Source organism: Schistocerca americana, chromosome 1 (assembly GCF_021461395.2).
Source record: "Schistocerca americana isolate TAMUIC-IGC-003095 chromosome 1, iqSchAmer2.1, whole genome shotgun sequence".
In the NCBI taxonomy this organism is placed as follows: Eukaryota; Metazoa; Arthropoda; class Insecta; order Orthoptera; family Acrididae; genus Schistocerca; species Schistocerca americana.
Window position 1 is genome coordinate 141,373,422 of NC_060119.1, and position 21,930 is coordinate 141,395,351.

The window sequence follows — 21,930 nt, forward strand, 5'->3', positions numbered from 1 at the left end:
TAATATTCGTAAAATTTATTTGACAAAGATATTTGATGTGGCGCTAAAAGGGGGTTTTGCACTGTCATCATATTTTTCGTCAAAGTTCAAGATGGCTGACAGCAGTTGCGTGTACCACAATTCCACTGTGTGCACATGTGGAAGAGATGCGTGGAAAAATAAGGAAACGTACCTGGGTGAAGCGGTGGGTTTTACGACGAGACGTTAAAAGCATTCAACAAAACTTGTTACGTGAGCTTGTAGTGGGGGATATCAAGTCGTACATGGATTACTTAAGAATGGATGAGCATACATGTCAGTATGTGCTCAGTGAAGTGTATCCTCATATCACAAGGCACAATACTCACTTAAGAAGTACTATATCTGCAGAAGACAGGCTCACTGTTAGCACTCGGATTCCTTGCTACAGGAGAGAGTTACTCTAGCTTACAGTACAGCATTCGAATACCACAGTGCACATTAACCAAAATAATGCCTGAAATGTGTGCAGCAATTTATAAAGCACTAAAGGACCACTGTCTGATGGTAAATAAATGTGCATTAAGAACTTTTTTTATTTTATAAACAAATCAGTTACATTTTGTGTCTGAAAACCGTATCTCACGGCTAATGACCTCAGCAATATTTTTGTAGTTCTCCAGTCTTCTTAATCTATTTTTGTATTCATGGTGCCTCACGTTGTAAAGCGCCTCATCAGCTTCATACATCTCTATTAATTTTGTAGTTGACAGAACACAACAATTGTATTTACCGGCCATATTTATAAACACACTACAGATGAAAGAACGCTGCAGCGGTGCTAGCGCCCCACGTGGTAACATGTCACAATGCAGTGAACAGAGGACAAGCGATTTTTTTGATCAAATCTACAGCGAGGCCCTAGATTTGATCAAATTTATTTGACGACAGACGAGATATGACAAAGTGCCATGTTACACCATCAAACTTCTTTGACATAAATATTTGACATTTCAACGTTGACAAAGAAATTTGATAGTGTAATACCGGCCTAAGCGACACTGGGCAGTGTATGACTGAAAACGAGTAATTTGGAATGGTGAATCACGCTATACCCTGTGGCTTTTCGATGGAAGAGCCTAGGCTTTGCGAATGCCTGGAGAGCTTCACCTACCATCATATGTAATGCGAGCAGCGAAGCACAGTGTGGAGGGAGGGGGGGGGGGGATACACGTTACGGCATGGGGATGATTTTCGTGGTTAGGACGCGGTGCTCTTGCTGCGCTTGAGAAACCACTAAATGTGGAAGGATATGAACACATTTTTGCCCATTATACACTGTATACAGCAGTGGAGCAGGTCTAAGATGAGGAGTGTATCAGCAAGACAATGCACCCTGTCTTAAAGCAGCACCTGTGAGGCAAAGGTTTCTGAAATTGTCTGGCCTGCCCAGAATACCGACCCGAACTTAATCAAACTCCTTTGGTTTGAATAATTAGAATGTCGACTTCGCTCCAGATCCTGGACTCCAATATCACTTAACATCTCTGGTTTCATGAAATGTATTCGCAGTTGCAAATGTGAACAATTATCAACTGTATAATAGAATGATGACAATGAAAATTTGTGCGGCACCGGGACTCTAAAGCAGATTTCCCACTTATCGCGAGCAGTCGCCTTACCATGTGGCTACCAAATCACGACTCACGTCCCGACCCAAACTTCCATATGTCGTCAACCACCTGCCTACAACCTGTACTAGTACATCCATTATATACAGGGTGGTCCACTGATCGTGACCGGGCCAAATATCTCATGAAATAAGAGTCAAACGAAAAAACTACAAAGAACGAAACTTGTCTAGCTTGAAGGAGGAAACCAGATGGCGCTATGGTTGGCCCGCTAGATGGCGCTGCCGTAGGTCAAACGGATATCAACTGCGTTTTTTTCAAATAGGAACCCCCATTTTTTATTACATATTTGATGTGTCGACAGAAGTGCCGACACAGTGTGGTTTGAGGAGACCAAAATGCACGCTATAAGCTCACGCAGGATGGCGTGAGGTCTGAAACAGGATACGTAATGAATGCTATAAAGAAAAGTACGTAGCTTCTGGAATACTTAACTTTAATCCATCATTTGTATACATCGTTCTTGATGAGACATGCTTCATACGATAACTATCAATTGCTATGGCGCCTTGCTAGGTCGTAGCCATTGACTTAGCTGAAGGCTATTCTAACTATCTGCTCTGCAAATGAGCGAGGCTTCGTCAGTGTGCATCGCTAGCTAAGTCGTCCGTACAACTGGGGCGAGTGCTAGTCCGTATCTCGAGACCTGCCATGTGGTGGCACTCAGTCTGCGATCACTGACAGTGGCGACACGCGGGTCCGACATGTACTAATGGACCGCGGCCGATTTAAAGCTACCACCTAGCAAGTGTGGTGTCTGGCGGTGACACCACATTCCTCCCCCGCAAATCGGCGAACGGTCGTGTTATAAGGCTTCCGCCCGCTGTGGGGAGGACCCCATGTTGACGTATGCGATGAGGTGGGGAGCCTAACAACAGGTGAGGCTGTGCCACCCGCACCCGGCCATTCGGTCCGAGGGGAGCTAGGAAACGCCTGAAAACCTAGTCCAGGGTGCACGTCAACATGCGATGTATGCGCCAGTAAAGAGACAGGAGGGGCCGAAGGGTCGACCTCCATTGCGTCGGGGTACCCGACGCGCGAAGACGCCATGTGGTCCGGAGCGGGCAAGAGTTCCATGGCGGAGGACAGCTGGTCACGGGAAGCAATCGGCGGCGCGTGACCCAGGAAGGCGCTTGGCGGTTGCAGCGAAGCGTACACTGCGGGCGGCGCCGGCGGGAGAACAAGCGGCGGCGGCGGCGGCGCGTCGCCATGGGGCAAAATGGAAGGCAGCGTCGGTAACACCTGAGGATGAGGCGAGCCAGTAGATGGGTCCACAGGGCGCTGACCGGACGGCACCGTCGCTGGAAGCAGACGGGGAGCGGCAGAACCCGTGCGACGACAGAGGCGCAGCTGATTGAGATGCCGACGCACCTCACCAGAGGCCCCCAAAACCAAATACATCGCGCGGCCGAGGCAGCGAAGAATGCGCCCTGCGAGCCAACGCCGTGAACCTCGATAGTTGCGATAGAATACAACGTCGTCTGGAGCAAAAGCAGGTGTCTGCCGCTGCACAGGAACCTGATGCGGCGGATGCAGCAAAGACATCAAGGTTCGATGAGGACGACCGTGGAGCAACTCAGCCGGCGAGCGACCATCTCGGGGCTGAGAGTGATACGAAGACAAAAAGAGCAACAACGCGTCCTCCCGAGAATGCGACTCTTTCAACTTCAACATCTGTGACTTGAAAGTCCGGACCAATCGTTCAGCGGCACCGTTTGACTGTGGCGAAAACGGCGCGGACGTCAGATGTTGAATACCAGTGGCCTTGCAGAATGACTGAAATTCTGTGGACATGAATTGTGGGCCATTGTCGGAAACAATAGTCTGTGGAAGACCTTCAATGCAAAAGATAGCAGACAACGCTTGGATGGTGGCAGTTGACGTCGTGGAAGACATCCGGACAACAAAAGGAAAATTACTGAATGAATCGACCACAACCAACCATCGAGCATTCCAGAATGGACCAGCAAAATCTATGTGCAAGCGTTGCCAAGGGGAAGTGGCTTTCGGCCATGCAAAGAATTTCCGCGGTGGTGCGGATTGTTGTTCGGCACACGCCATGCAAGAAGAGCACATATTCGTAATCGCAGCATCGATTCCGAACCAAGTACAGTGCTGACGAGCAAGTTGTTTCGTTCGCACTATACCCCAATGTCCGTGGTAGAGAAGCCATAAGACAGAGGACTGTAACGAACGTGGGACCACGACTCGGGACTGATCATTATCAGAACGCAACAGCAAAACACCACGTCGTACAAAAAGTCTCTCCTTGTGAGCAAAAAATCGGCGAACCAACGGATCCTCGATCCGCGACTTTGACAAGGGCCATTGCGTAGCAACAAAATGCAAAACGGTAGCAAGGACAGGGTCAGCAGCTGTGGCGGTAGCTACACGACGAAAATCAATCGGAAACGATTCGACCACGTCATCGGTTTCCGAATCAATGAACATGCAAGCAAGTTCGCAAGAATCGAATGCTCTATCCTCAGCAACAGGCAAACGGGACAACGCATCGGCGTTTCCGTGCTTAGCAGTGGACCGATACAAGATATCGTAGCGGTACTGCGAGAGGAAAATAGACCAGCGAAGGAATTTCTGCGCTGTACGGGGAGGTACAGGCTTGTTCGGATGAAAAAGCGATGTCAAAGGTTTGTGGTCTGTGATGATGGTAAAGTGACGACCATACAAGAAATCGTGAAACTTTGTAACACCAAACACGAGAGCCAAAGCTTCTTTCTCGATCTGTGAATAATTTCTTTGCGCTGACGAGAGCAATTTGGACGCAAAGGCAATAGGGCGATCATGCGAACCATCTTTGTGCGCAAGCACAGCTCCGATCCCGAAATCCGATGCATCTACCATCAACAAAAGGGGTTTCCGGGGATCGAATGGCGTAAGGCAAGTATTTGAAAGCAACGCCGACTTCAACTGGCGAAAGGCGCGTTCGCATTCCGTCGTCCAGACGAACGGAACACCTTTACGGCGTAAGCGATGAAGCGGAGCTGAAATGGAAGAGGCATTGCGCAGAAAGCGATGATAGTAATTTATTTTACCCAGCACACTCTGTAGGTGCTTCAAATTCTGCGGCGAAGGCAAGTCTCGTATGGCACGGAGGTGCTCTGGACTGGGGTGTATGCCTTGGGCATTGATTACATGTCCCAAATATGGTAAGTCACGAGCAAAAAACACACATTTGTCCTTCCGCAAGCGAAGACCATTTTGTTGCAAGACCTGAAATAATGTCCGGAGGTTTGCTGAATGTTCGTCTTCTGTCTTTCCGGAGATCACAATATCGTCCAGATAGTTTGCTGCAGTAGGGACCGACGCACAAATAGTTTGTAGATACTGCTGAAACAATGCAGGGGCGGATGCGCACCCGAATGGCAGTCGTTTGAATCGATACAAACCAAGAAGCGTGTTAACCACCAAAACGCGCTGGGATTCTTCGTCCACCGGTATTTGCAAGTACGCATCTGCTAGGTCCAACTTAGAAAAATATTTACCCGGCACAGTTTGTCAAAAAGATCTTCCGGGCGGGGTAAGGCATAAGTGGCAATCACTAGTTGTGGATTCACTGTTGCCTTGAAGTCCACGCAAAGTCTCAATTTTCCTGAGGGTTTTGGCAAAATTACTAAGGGTGAGGCCCAGAGAGAAGCCTGCACACGTTTAATTACACCTTGTGATTCTAAATCGTGTAATGTTCTTGCGACCTCATCACGCAATGCGTGGGGAACATTGCGCGCTCTGAAAAATTTCGGTTGCGCGTTTCTTTCAGTTCGAAATGTGCTTTATAGTTCTTAGCACAACCAAGGCCCGGTGCAAAAATGTCTGAAAATTCTTCACATAGACGAGAAACACTGGCGGAAGGCACAGTCTGATTCACTGATAGGACCTGATTGACTATAGACAAGTTAAACAACTGAAATAAATCTAAACCAAACAAGTTCACTGCAGTAGAAGAACGAAGAACGTAAAATGACACAAGTTTTGTTTGTCCCTTGTATGTTGCAAGAAGGGTGCACTGTCCTAACACAGGGATCTGTTGTCCTGAATATTTAGTTAGCTTAACATTTGCGGCACGCAACAGAGGTTTGCCCAGCTGTTTGTACGTGTCGTGATTGATCAAGGAAACTGCAGCTCCGGTATCAAGCTGGAATGGTATCATGTTGCCATGAATGTCCAAATCTACAAAAAGTTTATTGTCCTGCTGACGACAAGAGCGACTGTCTCGTGCAACGTGAACAGACACTGGTACCAAATCACTTGCTAATTGACGTGATTTCCGGCGACATCGACGCACACTGTTTGTGGGGCGAACACAGTCACTGTTAGAGAGAGTGGCACTGGGCGGAGTGGAATCAACTACATGAATTTCCATTGGCGAAGGTTCACTAGCCTGAGTATTCGTGGTTCGATTCCGGCGCGAAGCAAAAGGCCTGGAATGGTTGTGATTGTCCGATCGGAGTTTTTCTGGCAAACACTCTGAACATGTCCGTTTTTATTACAGAAAAAGCACATAGCTTGGCATGACGGGCAATTCTCACGCGAATGTCTAGTAGCACACCGCGGGCATGATTTCACTGCATTTGCGTGCTTGCGCGGGACACGTAGCTGCGCGGACGTGCGCGAGGGCTGTTTACAGTTCCGTGCAGCTCGCCCGGCGGGCCGGTTAATATGACACACAGCTGGCGAAGTTGCAAATGATTGCTGAGCAAAGTCAAGTGTGTCTTGCCTATCCAATATTTCTATCACTTGTTGAAAGGAGGGATTGACTAGTTTCAAAATTTGCTCCCATATACGAACATCAGAAACGTTCTGTGCAATTGCATCACGGACCATAGTATCTGAATAAGGGATTCCACATTCACACTCAAAAGCACAATCCCTTGTAAGGCCTTGCAAAGTTGTAACCCACTCCCGATTAGTTTGACCGGCCGTACGTTTTGTACGAAAGAACGTATACCTTTTTGCAACTACATTAACTGTTTCCTTGAAATAGGCATCTAAAGCAGACAAAATTTCTTCGTAGGACAGAGTTGCTACGTCGCGTCGGGGAAACAATTTCACTATCACACGGTACGTGGACACACCGACACAGGCCAAAAGAAAAGGCTGCCGCTCGTTACCTTGAATTCTGTAAGCGGCGAGATGGAATCCAAATTGGCGTGACCACTCCGTCCAGCTTTCCAGGGCCGGAACGGGTGTGCAACAGCATGTTGTGGCTGTGGTAGCGGTGAAGCGGCGGCCGCCGCATCGGTTTGCATTGCACGTTGAACCTGGACGAGCTGTCCAAGGGCATCCAATAACGCCTGCGTCTGCTGATTCTACAAGCGATAAAATTCGGACGTACATCTGGAGATTGTGGCGAAGCCATGACACAAGCAAAGTAGAGCAATACGAACGCGAAATCCTGTTTTAAGCCTCGTCGCCAATATGATGTGTCGACAGAAGTGCCGACACAGTGTGGTTTGAGGAGACCGAAATGCACGCTATAAGCTCACACAGGATGGCGTGAGGTCTGAAACAGGATAGGTAATGAATGCTATAAAGAAAAGTACGTAGCTTCTGGAATACTTAACTTTAATCCATCATTTGTATACATCGTTCTTGATGAGACATGCTTCATACGATAACTATCAATTGCTATGGCGCCTTGCTAGGTCGTAGCCATTGACTTAGCTGAAGGCTATTCTAACTATCTGCTCTGCAAATGAGCGAGGCTTCGTCAGTGTGCATCGCTAGCTAAGTCGTCCGTACAACTGGGGCGAGTGCTAGTCCGTATCTAGAGACCTGCCATGTGGTGGCGCTCGGTCTGCGATCACTGACAGTGGCGACACGCGGGTCCGACATGTACTAATGGACCGCGGCCGATTTAAAGCTACCACCTAGCAAGTGTGGTGTCTGGCGGTGACACCACAATATTCGTGTAGTACGTAAAGAAATATGAATGTTTTAGTTGGACCACTTTTTTCTCTTTGTGATAGATGGCGCTGTAATAGTCACAAACATATACGTACGTGGTATCACGTAACATTCCGCCAGTGTGGACGGTATTTGCTTCGTGATACATTACCCATGTTAAAATGAACCGTTTACCACTTCCGGAAAAGTGCGATATCGTTTTGATGTATGGGTATTGTGGTAAAAATGCCCAATGGGCGTGTGCTATGTATGCTGCTCGGTATCCTGGACGACATCGTCCAAGTGTCGGTACCGTTTGCCAGATAGTTGCGTTATTTAAGGAAACAGGAAGTGTTCAGCCATGTGTGAAACGTCAACCACGACCTGCAACAAACACCTGGACAGATGAAAGGAGAGAAAAAACGGAGGGGGGGGGGGTGGAACCGACGGAGGGTGAGGACTCATAAGGGCAGGGCAGGGCAGACACAAGAGGGAATGGGGAAAGGCAGAGGAGGGAAATGCAAAAGGACTAAGGGGATAGAAGGGAGGCAGAGAGAGGTAGGCAGGGAAAAATTAGGATGGAAGGGTGGAGGGAGCCCAGGAAAAGGACAGAGGAAGGGAGAGGGCGGTAAGGATCAGAGTAGATAGGAATAAATGGAGGGAGAGAGGCCATCATCTGGGAGGGGGAGTCGACAGAAGCCACCTTGGGAAAGGAGATGAAGGGTGTAGTGATGGGGGGTAGGGGAGGGGGGACAAAACGGGAAACCCGCGGCAGAGGGTGGGTAGTGGGAGAGGAGAGGAGCAACCAGGGGATGAGGGCGATTAAGGTGGTGGGAGGTGTGGAGTATGCGGATATGTTTACGGAATATGAGCAGATGGGGGAAAGGAATTAGGTCATAGAGGATCCCTGTGGGGGATGGGAGGCGTATACGGAAGGCAAGGTGGAGTGCATGGCGCTTGAAGATCTGGAGGGACTTACAGAATTTGGGGGGGGGGGTGGATATCCATGAGGGACTGGCATAACAGAGAATGAGACGGATTAAGGATTTGTAGGTGTGCAGGATGGTAGAGAGGTTGAACCCCTATGTCCGGCTAGAGATGAGTTTGAGGAGTTGGAGGCGGTTGTGGGCTTTGGATTGGATAGAGCAGAGATGAGGGGTCCAGGTGAGGTGATGATGCCTGGTGTTGGCGAATAAATACTATATATATATTCGGAATAACACAGGCCCTGCAATATCGTGTTTATCTGCAGACACCGGGCAAGCGAGTTTCAAGTAAAATGTGTCACCTGGACGGGAATATACAGAATGATTATAAGTTACTTTCAAAATGCTGTAGAAATAACATCAGAATGACGTAAAATTGCGACGGAAAATTATCGGAGAAAACGTATGGCAGAAGAAACATAAATAGTTACAATGTGGCAAGCATCATAATTTCATAGTGGTTGACTACAGACAAATGAATCATACAAGAATGCCTAAGATGTACGTTTGACGTTAAAGAAACTGTACTACTCAGTGTGTGTGGGATGACAGGTGTGATACTGTTAGTTACGTAAACCCATCCACCACGGCAAGGTCATATCACATCGGATGGGAAAAATCGGTTTTTAAATGTCCCGAGGCCAAAAACCGCATAAAAAGCATCACTCACATCGGTTTTTAACTGTCCCCAGGCCAAAAACCACATAAAAAGCATCAATCACATCGATTTTTAATTGTCCCGAGGCCAAAAACCGCATAAAAAGTGTCAATCAAAATCAAATCGGATTATTAATTTCCGTGTGGCTCGCGCAAAACATATTCAATATGTTGTCCACCGTTTTCTGCAACAAGTTGAAATCGAGAAACAGCATGTTCGACAACTGGACGACGTGGGGTCACGTTCAAAATGTGTTGCGCAATGCGTGCCTTCAATGCAACTAAGTTTGTAATCAGGGCACTGAATACAACATCTTTCATATAGCCCAACAGCCAGAAATCACAAGGATTAAGATCAGGTGATGGGAATGGCCAGGCTGTAGGGAAATGGCGGTTGACAGTTCTAGCGTTCCCGAAATGGCGCTTCAGCAGCTGCTTAACTGGATTTGCAATGTGCGGAGGTGCGCCATCTTGCATAAAAATGATCTCATTCGTACATCCACCCTGTTGGGGAGCTGGAATGACACGGTTACGCAAATGACACTCATAGCATTAACCAGTGAAGTACATGTAACAGGGCCGGAAGCACCTGTCTCTTCACACTTCAGTCTGGAACCGTGCAACCGCTACGGTCACAGGTTCGAATCCTGCCTCGGGCATGGATGTGTGTGATGTCCTTAGGTTAGTTAGGTTTAAGTAGTCCTAAGTTCTAGGGGACTGATGACCTCAGAAGTTAAGTCTCATACCGCTCAGATCCATTTGAACATGTCTCTTCGAAAAAATATGGCCCTGTTGATAAATGATGCTGTAAACCTGCACCACGCAGTAACCTTTTCAGAATCAAGTGGTACTGGTCGATTTGCATGTGGATTCTCTGCTGCCCATATTCGACAATTCTGTGTATTGTCATATCCTGTCAGATGGAAGTGGGCTTCAACTGTTCACAAAATCTTCCTCAACCAATCATTGTGCACTTCCATGCGAGCAAGAAATTCTGAAGTAACGATCTCTCTTACTGCCAGGTCAACAGGAAGCAGCGCTTGCACATGGGTAATTTTACGAGGTGCATTCAAGTTCTAAGGCCTCCGATTTTTTTTTCTCCGGACGGGAAAGAGATAGAAACATGCACATCATTTTAAAATAAGGCCGCGCTCATTGTCAATACGGCCCAGAGATGGCAGCACCATACGGCAGATGGAATTTTACCGCCAGCAGCGAGAATGAGAACTGTTTTAAATACTTAAAATGGCGACGTTTTCCTTACTTGAACAGCGTGCAGTCATTCGTTTTCTGAATTTGCGTGGTGTGAAACCAATTGAAATTCATCGACAGTTGAAGGAGACATGTGGTGATGGAGTTATGGATGTTTCGAAAGTGCGTTCGTGGGTGCGACAGTTTAATGAAGGCAGAACATCGTGTGACAACAAACCGAAACAACCTCGGGCTCGCACAAGCCGATCTGATGACATGATCGAGAAAGTGGAGAGAATTGTTTTGGGGGATCACCGAATGACTGTTGAACAGATCGCCTCCAGAGTTGGCATTTCTGTGGGTTCTGTGCACACAATCCTGCATTGACGACCTGAAAATGCGAAAAGTGTCATCCAGGTGGGTGCCACGAATGCTGACGGACGACCACACGGCTGCCCATGTGGCATGTTGCCAAGCAATGTTGACGCGCGATGACAGCACGGATGAGACTTTCTTTTGGTCGGTTGTGACAATGGATGAGACGTGGATGCCATTTTTCAGTCCAGAAACAAAGCGCCAGTCAGCTCGATGGAAGCACACAGATTCACCGCCACCAAAAAAATTTCGGGTAACCGCCAGTGCTGAAAAAATGATGGTGTCCATGTTCTGGGACAGCGAGAGCGTAATCCTTGCCCATTGCGTTCCAAAGGGCACTACAGTAACAGGTGCATCCTACGAAAATGTTTTGAAGAACAAATTCCTTCCTGCACTGCAACAAAAACGTCCGGGAAGGCTGCGTGTGTGCTGTTTCACCAAGACAACGCACCCGCACATGGAGCTAACGTTACGCAACAGTTTCTTCGTGATATCAACTTTGAAGTGATTCCTCATGCTCCCTACTCACCTGACCTGGCTCCTAGTGACTTTTGGCTTTTTCCAACAATGAAAGACACTCTCCGTGGCCGTACATTCACCAGCCGTGCTGCTACTGCCTCAGCGATTTTCCAGTGGTCAAAACAGACTCCTAAAGAAGCCTTCGCCGCTGCCATGGAATTATGACGTCAGCGTTGTGAAAATTGTGTACGTCTGCAGGGTGATTACGTCGAGAAGTAACGCCAGTTTCATCGATTTCGGGTGAGTAGTTAATTAGAAAAAAAATCGGAGGCCTTAGAACTTGAATGCACCTCGTAAATGGAGAGCAAAGAAGGATGTTTCGTAGGATTTTACGCGCCGTGCTCACGGGTATGTCCAATATTCGGGCAGTTCTCCGTGCACTGGAAGTTTGCACACCACCACTCGTCTCCTCCTGCACTGCTGTGGCCACTGCTTCCACTGACGTCGAATCAACCAATTTGTAAGGCATTCACTCGTGATAAGCGGGACATCTGAGTTCGAGACCCGGTCCGGCATAAATTTTCACTGTGGTTATTCCATTATACAGCTGACGGTCGCCCATATTCTCAGCTGGGAATCCATTAATGTGTTTCGTAATGGCCGTAGTCGCTGCAGTGCCTGTTCCATCGGACATGAATCGCAATTCTGTACAACACAGGCACTGCAATATAGTAGTCTATGGTTTCGTATCCGCGGAAAAACGAGTTGCCACTCCTTCACAGACATTCAGACACTTCACTGGAAATGTCCAAACCTGAAATCAAGCCGTCACAAAGGCAAGGGTGGACACATCCGATATTAATGTCCTCTAATAGCGGTCCGGATACTTTTGATCAAGTCGTGTACATCGGCAGCTTATAACTTTTCTTGCAAATTTTTCGAGTTTAATTAGCTGCAGAGCTCGACTATTTAACGTCGCGATTCCTTATGCTCGCAGAAAGGTCATGGAATCTATTCGTGGTAACGCCTCACGTTCTTCAATTATCAGATGTGGACTACGACTCCTGCCCCATGACCTCTCCTCTCGGAGCTGATTATACGTTTCTTGTGATGTCTGTAACCTTCGTCATCCGTACGTCTGTGGGGGATTCCTCAGTTTTATCAGCCCAGTTTCCCGTAAAAGTGCATTTCGACGACTCCTTTCCATTTAATCGATAAAATCAGAAACCCCCCAGGCCCACATTTTTTTCCAAAATGAGAGAATGGCGGATTTTGTATCTTTGAAGATACCGACAGTGATTGTGGATGGAATACTTAATGTCTACTTAACGGTTCCATGTTGTGAGACGACAAATTTTACTGGTTTGTTCAGAAATGTGTCGTGTCCAGTGACATGAGGCGTTTGTGTACTTAATGACTGGAAATACTTTCCTCTTTGATTTGTCGTCGGTTTCCTTGATGGTTTGCTTTGTTTTCTAAGGTTGGTGTACCTGACTCCTAGACAGCTGACAGTCAATAATATACGTAAACGTTATATGACTGTAGTGTAACTAATACTATACTTAGTTTTCATTACATTGTTGCATTATTTAACTACATTTACATCTACGTGACATCTACATCTACGTGATTACTCTGCTATTCACAATAAAGTGCCTGGCAGAGGGTTCAATGAACCACCCTCAATCTGTCTCTACCGTTCCACTCTCAAACGGCGCGCGGGAAAATCGAGCACTTCAATTTTTCTATGCGAACCCTGATTTCTCTTATTTTATCGTGATGATAATTTCTCCCTTTGTAGGTGGGTGTTAACATAACGTTTTCGCAATCGTAGGAGAAAACTAGTGATTGAAATTTCATGAGAACATTTCGTCACAACGAAAAACGCCTTTGTTTTAATGATTTCCACTCCAATGCACGTATCATGTCTGTGGCACTATCTCCACTATTTCGCGATAATAAAACGAACGCCTTTCTTCGAACTTTTTTGATGTCATCCGTCAGTCCCACCTGATGCGGATCCCATACCGCACAGCAATACCCGAGAATAGTGCGGCCAAGTGTGGTGTAAGCAGTCTCTTTAGTAGATCTGTTGCACCTTCTAACTGTTCTGCCAATGAATCGCAGTCTTTGATTTGCTCTACCCACAACATTATCTATGTGATCGTTCCAATGTAGGTTATTTGTAATTGTAATCTCTACGTATTTAGTTGAATTTACAGCCTTCAGATTCGTGTAATCGAAATTTAGCTGATTTCTTTTAGTACTTATGTGAATAACTTCACACTTTTCTTTGTTCAGGGTCAACTGCCACTTTTCGCACCGCACAGATATCTTATCTAAATCATTTTTCAATTCGTTTTGGTCATCTAATGAGTTTACAAGACGGAAAATGTCAGTACTATATGTAAATAATCTAAGAGGGCTACTCAGATTGTCTCCTATGTCGTTAATATAGATCAGGAGCAATAGAGGGCCTGTAACACTTTCTTGGGGAACGCCGGATATTACTTCTGTTTTACTCGATGACTTTCCGTCTATTACTACGAATTGTGACCTTTCTGAAAGGAAATCACGAATCCAGCCGCACAACTGAGGCGATATTCCATAGGCACGCAGTTTTGTTAGAAGACGCTTGTGAGGAACGAAAGCCTTCAGGGAAATCTAAAATTATGGAATCAATTTGACATCCTCTGTCAATAGCACTCATTACTTCATGAACATAAAGAACTAGTTGTGTTTCACAAGAATGATGTTTTCTGAATGCGTGTTGATGGTGTCAATAAATTGTTTTCTTCGAGGTAATTCATAACGTTCGAACACAGTATATGTTCCAAAACCCTACTGCAAATCAACGTTAGTGATATGGGCCTGTAATTCAACGGATTACTCCTATTTCCCTTTTTGGGTATTGGTGTGACTTAAGCAATTTTCTAGTCTTTAGGTACTGAACTTCCTGTAAGCGAGCGGTTATATATAATTGATAAATATGGAGCTATTGCATCAGCATACTCTGAAAGGAACCTGACTGGTATACAATCTGGACCGGAGGGTTGCCTTTATTAAGTGATTTAAGCTGCTTTGCTACACCGAGGATATCTGCTTCTATGTTTCTCATCTTGGCAGTTGTTCTTGATTGGAATTCAGGAATATTTACTTCGTCTTCTTTGGTGAAGGAGTTTCGGAAAATCGTGTTTAATAACGCTGCCTTAGTGGCACTGTCATCAGTGACTTTACCGCTATTATCGCGCAGTGAAGGTATTGATTGCGTCTCTTTGGGTTTTCTGCCAGATTCCAAGACAGTTTCGTTGTGGAAATTATTAAAAACATCTCGCATTGAAGTACGCGCTATATTTCGAACTTCTGCAAAACTTTGCCAATCTTGAGGATTTTGCGTTCTTTCAAATTTGGCATGATTTTTTCGTTGCTTCTGCATATGCGATCTGACCCGTTTTGTGTAGCATGGGGAGATCAATACCATCACTTATTAATTTATGTGGTATACATCTCTCAATTGCCGTCGATAATATCTCTTTGAAATCATTTCACATCTTATCTACGCCTACGTGATCAGATCTGAAGGAGTGGAGACTGTCTCTTAAGTAGGCGTTAACAGCATTTTTATCAGCTTTTTCAAATAGATTTACTTTGCATTTCTTTACAATGGTTGTAGGTATTACGGCATTCAGGCTAGCAGCAACTGCCTTGTGGTCGCTAATCCCTGGATCCGTCATTACACTCCCTATTTGTCCAGGGTTATTTGTTGCTAAGAGGTCAAGTATACTTTCGCAACCATTTAAGCTTCGACTGGGCTCATGAACTAATTCTTCAAAATAATTTTCTAAGAAAGCATTCAGTACAATTTCGGATGACTTTTTATGCCTGCCGCCGGCTTTAAACGTATAATTTTTCCAGCATATCGAGGGTAGATTGAAGTCGATACTGACTATAATTGTATGAGTGGGGTACGTATTTGTAATGAGACTCAAGTTTTCTTTGAGCTGTTCAGCAACTATATCTTCTGAGTCGGGGGGGGGGGGGGATGTCGGTAAAACGATCCAACTAATAGTTTAGTCCGATTGTCAAGTACAGGCTCTACTCATACTATTTCGCAGGAACTATCTACTTCAATTTCGCTACAAGGCAAACTACCTCTGACAGCAGTAAATACTCCACCACCAACTGTATTTAATCTATCCTTTCTGAACACTGTTAGGTCGTTTAAAATAATTTCGGCTGAACTTATTTCCGGCTTTAGCCAGCTTTCCTTACCTATAACTATTTGAGCTTCAGTGCTTTCTATTAGGACTTGTAGCTCTGGATCTTTCCCAACTCAGCTACAACAATTTACAACTACAATACCGATCGTTTCAAACAACTACCTTACTGTGTTTTCCCTGACCCCTTTTAGACGGACGCCCTTTCTGTGGTTTCGTGAGACCATTTGATCTAAAAAAAAAAAAACACTCAGTCCCTTCCACACAGCCCCCACTACCCGTATAGCCGCTTCCTGTGTGTAATAGACTCCTGACCTATAAAGCAGAACCTGGAAACTCACCACCCGATGGCGCAAGTCAAGGAATCTGCAGCCTACACGGTCACACAACAGCCTGAGCCTCTGATTCAGACCCTCCACTCGGCACTGCACCAAAAGACCACAGTCGGTTCCATCGACGATGCTGCAGACGGTGAGCTCTACCTTAATCTTGCAAGCAAGATTGGCAGCTTTACCATTTCCACTAGCCACCAGAAACCAGAGTAAATCTCCTCTGATCCAAAGCGGCATACGTCATTGGTACCAACATGGCAGCACCCTGCACTCTACATGGCATCTGGAAGCACCCTTTCCACATCCGGAATAACTCCCCCAGGTATGCACACGTAGTGCACACTGGCTTCCTTACCCCTCTTGGCATCCATGTTCCTAAGGGGCTCCATTACGTGCCTAACGTTGGAGTTCCCAACTACCAGCAAACACACCCTCTGTGAATGCCCAGACCTTGTGGGCTGAGAAGGTTCCTCGGGAACAGGGTGGACGACTGCATCATGCTCAGGCATTGTCAGCCACAGATAACGCCCGAAACCTGTTCGTCAAATGAACCGGGGAGGCCCTACAATCGGCCCCTGGGGAAGTTTTTCGCTGGGTGCCACTTGACCATGGGTGAGCGGTCAACCTCAGTGCAGGCAGTACCCCGGGCGGCCACAGCAGTGGACCTATTGGGGGACACGTGGGACGTGTTCGACGTCCCTCACATCCCCGCGTCCGACCCTCCAGCCCTTGGCAGCATCTTCATTCTGTGTGACGAAGCCAATGCGGCCTGGAGCTGTGAGCGAAGGGTCCCCAACTCAGCTCGCATATGTACACAGCAATCACAGTTCCTATCCATTAGTGAAGTCGCTCCTGTTTGAAACTCGTAAAAATATGTAATAAACGAACGGTGTACTCAGCTTAATAGGAGCAGGAATTTGAAGTGCTCTCTCAGTTACGGTCTCAACGACACTGAGCTGTTCTAACCAAAACAAACAAAAGCCTGTACGATACCAGGATCGATACAAGGGTCGATTGCAAAGTCGGTGCTGTACGCTACAATGTTTTCAAAATAAAAGGTTGTTCCTAGTAAGCACTCAAATACGCAAGAAATTACAAAAATAAATTAGTAACTACACAGGTAACTGAAAATAAGTCGATCCTGTTTGAAGCTCATAAAAATATGTATTGCACTGTTAAGGCGTTTGTAATATGAGTGATGCAGAAAAACCAAGAAAGAGAAGGAAAAGCGTTCGCAGCATACATAAACGTCATATTATGAAGTAAGTGAGAGTGAACAAAAGAAAATGCACAATTAGAAGGGGATAAGACGTTTTGCCGAAAGCTCATGATTTACAATGCAGCACATATTGTACACTATTTTGTTATTAATACATTAATAACTACCACTAAAACGCTATTTGTTGCAGTTTGTTTGATGTAGAAACCCACAAGTTCACGCTTTGAGCAGAGACTTCTCTCATCCAGTAGTTATACATACACTCCTGGAAATGGAAAAAAGAACACATTGACACCGGTGTGTCAGACCCACCATACTTGCTCCGGACACTGCGAGAGGGCTGTACAAGCAATGATCACACGCACGGCACAGCGGACACACCAGGAACCGCGGTGTTGGCCGTCGAATGGCGCTAGCTGCGCAGCATTTGTGCACCGCCGCCGTCAGTGTCAGCCAGTTTGCCGTGGCATACGGAGCTCCATCGCAGTCTTTAACACTGGTAGCATGCCGCGACAGCGTGGACGTGAACCGTATGTGCAGTTGACGGACTTTGAGCGAGGGCGTATAGTGGGTATGCGGGAGGCCGGGTGGACGTACCGCCGAATTGCTCAACACGTGGGGCGTGAGGTCTCCACAGTACATCGATGTTGTCGCCAGTGGTCGGCGGAAGGTGCACGTGCCCGTCGACCTGGGACCGGACCGCAGCGACGCACGGATGCACGCCAAGACCGTAGGATCCTACGCAGTGCCGTAGGGGACCGCACCGCCACTTCCCAGCAAATTAGGGACACTGTTGCTCCTGGGGTATCGGCGAGGACCATTCGCAACCGTCTCCATGAAGCTGGGCTACGGTTCCGCACACCGTTAGGTCGTCTTCCGCTCACGCCCCAACATCGTGCAGCCCGCCTCCAGTGGTGTCGCGACAGGCGTGAATGGAGGGACGAATGGAGACGTGTCGTCTTCAGCGATGAGAGTCGCTTCTGCCTTGGTGCCAATGATGGTCGTATGCGTGTTTGGCGCCGTGCAGGTGAGCGCCACAATCAGGACTGCATACGACCGAGGCACACAGGGCCAACACCCGGCATCATGGTGTGGGGAGCGATCTCCTACACTGGCCGTACACCACTGGTGATCGTCGAGGGGACACTGAATAGTGCACGGTACATCCAAACCGTCATCGAACCATCGTTCTATAATTCCTAGGCCGGCAAGGGAACTTGCTGTTCCAACAGGGCAATGCACGTCCGCATGTATCCCGTGCCACCCAACGTGCTCTAGAAGGTATAAGTCAACTACCCTGGCCAGCAAGATCTCCGGATCTGTCCCCCATTGAGCATGTTTGGGACTGGATGAAGCGTCGTCTCACGCGGTCTGCACGTCCAGCACGAACGCTGGTCCAACTGAGGCGCCAGGTGGAAATGGCATGGCAAGCCGTTCCACAGGACTACATCCAGCATCTCTACGATCGTCTATATGGGAGAATAGCAGCCTGCATTGCTGCGAAAGGTGGATATACACTGTACTAGTGCCGACATTGTGCATGCTCTGTTGCCTGTGTCTATGTGCCTGTGGTTCTGTCAGTGTGATCATGTGATGTATCTGACCCCAGGAATGTGTCAATAAAGTTTCCCCTTCCTGGGACAATGAATTCACGGTGTTCTTATTTCAATTTCCAGGAGTGTATTAATATTTCGGTTCCTGTAATAGGCATATGCAACGTTTTGGGTCTAGAATAACATTCTGCGTAGTAGTAAATATGGGATATTTCTCAACAACTTTCAGTTGTTGGTCCCTCTGATAATCACATTTTTTTCTTCTCCTGAAAAATTTGTGGTACTTGACATAAGGGCTTTCTGATTTTCTCAGTTCATTTGTACGTTGCAGTTTGGTCCCGTCTGCCGAGTCTTTTTTTAGTGTTATTTTACTCTTCACCTTTCTGTTGGTTATACATTTCCACGTCGTATTTTCAGGCATTGCCTGCGGTTTTTTTTTAGAAAGTTCGCCTTTCTATGTTCCTCATCGAGTTACGTATTCTGCTCTGTTTACGTTATGTTGTTCGCGCTCTGCTTCAGGGGTTATTTCTGGTAGTTTTGAAGGAGCTGTATTAGAGTCTTCCATACAGCTGATTTCATCTGCTACACCACAACCATTATCGTTGATATCAGTGTCCCTTGCAACGCTTGATGTCGAGGCCACGGTCCCGCAGATTACCAATGCATATACCTCTGACCTCTGGCAATGTTGAAGTCTATGCGGATATGACTATTTCTCCTCCGGCTGGTAGCTGCATCAATCTTCGTTGCGTAAACTCTGAGCGAGTCTGTTTTTCCGCATTGTTACTCACAACAATTCCAAACACATTTATCTTCTCTGCAGAAGTTTCAGATGGTAGATCACATATCTAGAGAGTTGTAATTCCAAGACCTGCGTGAGTGACCCTAACTTCTATATTTCCATCATACAGACGGTAACTGAAAGAAATACGCAGTGGGGTCGGCGGACATGACGCTTTTATCCCAAGATAAAAATTACACAGAAGTCACCGCGCTATATTATGGTGCGCTGAACATTACATACACTATGTGACCAAAAGTATCTGAACATCCCCAAAAACATACGTTTTTCATGTTAGACGCATTGTGCTGCCACCTACTGCCAGGTGCTCCACATTAGCGACCTCAGTAGTCATTAGACATCGTGAGAGAACAGAATGGGGCGCTCCGCGGAATTCACGGACTTCGAGTGTGCTCAGGTGATTGGGAGTCACTTGTGTCATACCTCTGTGCGCGTGATTTCCGCACTCTTAAACATCCCTAGGTCCACTGTTTTCGATGTGATAGTGAAATGTAAACGTCAAGGGACACATACAGCTCAAAAGCGTATTGGCCGACCTCGTCTGGTGACTGACAGAGACCGCCGACAGTTGAAGAGGACCGTAATGTGTAATAGGCAGACATCTATCCAGACCATCACACAGGAATTCCAAACTGTATCAGGATCCACTGCAAGTACTATGAAAGTTAGTGGGAGGGGAGAAAACTTGGATTTCATGGTCGAGCAGCTTCTCATAAGCCACATATCAAGCCAGTAAATAACAAATGACGCCTCACTTGGTGTAAGGAGCGCAAACATTGGACGATTGAACAGTGGAAAAACGTTGTGTGGAGTGACGAATTACGGTACACAATGTGACGATCCGATGGCAGGGTGTGGGTATGGCAAATGCCCGGTGAATGTCATCTGCCAGCGTGTGTACTGCCAACAGTAAAATTAGGAGGCGGTGGTGTTACGGTGTCGTCGTATCTATAATGGAGGGGGTTGCACCTCTTGTTGTTTTGCCTGGCACTATCACAGCACAGGCCTATATTGATTTTTAAAGCACCTTCCCGCTGGCCACTGTTGAAGAGCAATTCGGGGATGACGATTACATCTTTCAACACGATCGAGCACCTGTTCATAATGCACGGCCTGTGGCGGAGTGGTTACACGACAACATTCCTGTAATGGACTGGCCTGCACAGAGTCCCGACTTGAGTCCTATAGAACACCGTTGGGATATTTTGGAATGCCGACTTCGTGCCAGACCTCACCAACCGACATCGATACCTGTCCTCAGAGCAGCACTCCGTGAAGAACGGGCTGCCATTCCCGAAGAAACGGGACTGAACGTATGCCTGCGAGAATGGAAGCTGTCATCAATTCTAAGGGTGGATCAACAACATACTGAATTCCAGTATCACCGATGGAGGGCGCCACTAACTTGTAAGTCATTTTCAGCCAGGTGTCCGGATACTTTTGATCACACAGTGTAAGGCAGGTCATGGTTCTTAATAGGGTAGTGATCACCACGGACACAGTATATGCTCTGCAACGTGCTCCCACGCTGGTCAAAACCCTAGTACGGAATTCTAGTGCGTTCCTTTCCTCGTCCGAAGCAGACAATAACTGCTCGATGGTCGTTGGTGCACGTGCACTTGCTGCAGTACGACCCCCCAACAAATACCACACGTGCTCGATGGGATTTAAGTCGGGGAACGAGGAGGCCAGTTCATTCGTCACAGTAAGACTCAGATTTTACAGTTTCTAACATACAATTCAACAAAACCTGACGTTTTGAAAATGGTTCAAGTGGCTCTGAGCACTATGCCACTTAATTTCTGAGGCCATCAGTCCCCTATAATTTAGAACTACTTACACCTAATTAACCTAAGGACATCACACACATCCATGCCCGAGGCAGGATTCGAACAGACGACCGTAGCGGTCGCGCGGTTCCAGACTGAAGCGCCTAGAACTGCTCAGCCACAGCGGCCAGACCTGACGTTTTAATTTCACATAATGGGCATATGATTAGTGAAACTGAACGGTTCAAATCTCTAGGTGTTCAGATAGATAGTAAACTGTCGTGGAAAGCCCACGTTCAGGATCTTGTTCAAAGACTTAATGCTGCCATTTTTCCTATTCGAACGGTATCTGAAGTGAGTGAGCGTCGACAGGAGAATTAGTCTACTTTCTTATTTTCATTCGCTTATGTCGTATGGTATTATATTCTGGGGTAACTCTTCCCATTTTAAAAGGATATTTTTCGCTCAGAAACGGGCTGTTCGGGCAGTAAGTGGTGTAAGTCCACGAACCTCTTGTCGACCCCTGTTCACGAGTCTGGGTATTTTGACATTGGCCTTTCAAGATATGCTTACTGTCATTTCTTGTTAACAATATTAGCTTACTCCCAAGAATAAGTATCTTTCAGTCAGTTAATACTCGGCAGAAACCAAACCTGCATTTGGATCGGACTTCCTTAAGGGGACCCAGAACGTCCTATACCTCCAATGTTAAATGTAAGGAACATTTTCTTATGAACTATTAACACCAGAATGATGAAACTTTTACGGTATAATATTACATATATTTAATACCAAGTACCATATGAATTTTAATTTATTG